Here is a 1687-nt window from a genome sequence, read left to right on the forward strand (position 1 = left end):
CCCCCCTCGTCCTTGAAGGGGATCATCTCGTCGGTGGCGCTCAGCTAGGGGTCCCCTTCGCCCCCTGCTGGAGAGTTGTGGCATGCCGCCCCACTTGTGCCCACCCACCCCCGCAGGCAGCGCTGGCGAGTTCGGGGACAGGGAGGGGGTTTCGGGGTGGAAAACTCCGATCCGGATCTGCAGCTTTCTCTTATTCCAGTCTCAGTGCAGACCACCAAAACATCCAAGTGGCAGCAGACGGGCAAGTGCTTCTGGGCTCCTGAGGAGAAAAGATATCGGGACCCGGGGGCAAACATCATATCCTTTGGGAGGGATGAAGGGGGCAATCAAGACCGACTACCATTTTGTGTGTAAAAGGCCGCTTTATTTGAAACAGGTGCACATCACATGTATTACAAACTGGCAACCGCCTCACAAAACTAACACCTCTCTAAACATCGAGTTACCTGACCCCTTAGGTTTGTGTCTCCCTCCACCCCTACGATCTCCACATGATACAATCCCCCCACCCTGCATATACAGATATACAATTCCATAACATCGTCATGTATCCATTTTCTCCCCTACATCTTAACTCCAAACCCTGTCAAACCTATCTGCCTTATTGCAACTGTAACTAAGCCCCTCTAATGTAACTCCAAAACTGTTTCCCCTTTCCCCGCTCCCGCTCCCCAAATACCCAAACATCCTGATAAAGACCCGAACTCCAGCCAAACTTGGCCAACATCAACCCAAACTCCGCCTGCACCTGCTCCAAGCGACAAATCCATACAGCAAAAACCTCCCCTGTGCACCTGTCCCAGACAACGCCACCTGACCCGATATAGGCCGTCAGAATCCTCCCCCCCCCCCCCCCCCCGGGCCTAATTTAAGGGTGGGAGGGTGGGACAAGCTAAAATACTTCACACCCAGCCACCAGGTTACAATACCTAAAATGGTGGCTGGGCGGAAGTGAAGCCCCCTTATGTAGCCCGTTTTTGGGCTTGCTGGTAGGTTTTGGGCTGCCTTTGGGCTCTCCCAGGCAGCCCAACCGGCGGCAAAATGGCCGCGCCCATGAAACCCCTTCCCCCTCCCAAACCTGCCCGGGGGGCAGACCTCGTGGCTCGGCTGCCCCCCAAATCCCCCTTGGGAGGGATGAAGGGGGCAATCAAGACCGACTACCATTTTGTGTGTAAAAGGCCGCTTTATTTGAAACAGGTGCACATCACATGTATTACAAACTGGCAACCGCCTCACAAAACTAACACCTCTCTAAACATCGAGTTACCTGACCCCTTAGGTTTGTGTCTCCCTCCACCCCTACGATCCCCACATGATACAATCCCCCCACCCTGCATATACAGATATACAATTCCATAACATCGTCATGTATCCATTTTCTCCCCTACATCTTAACTCCAAACCCTGTCAAACCTGCAGACCTATCTGCCTTATTGCAACTGTAACTAAGCCCCTCTAATGTAACTCCAAAACTGTTTTCCCTTTCCCCGCTCCCCAAATACCCAAACATCCTGATAAAGACCCGAACTCCAGCCAAACTTGGCCAACATCAACCCAAACTCCGCCACCCAGGGAAAGTGGGGTAGGTGATTACACCTCATCCCCCCCTTTCCCTGCCCCCCCAACCCCCCCCGACACCTCCGCGCACGTCACCAACCCATCACTCCCGTCGCACCCCCAACAACTT

Source organism: Lissotriton vulgaris, chromosome 12 (genome assembly GCF_964263255.1).
Source record: "Lissotriton vulgaris chromosome 12, aLisVul1.2, whole genome shotgun sequence".
Classification (NCBI taxonomy): domain Eukaryota; kingdom Metazoa; phylum Chordata; class Amphibia; order Caudata; family Salamandridae; genus Lissotriton; species Lissotriton vulgaris.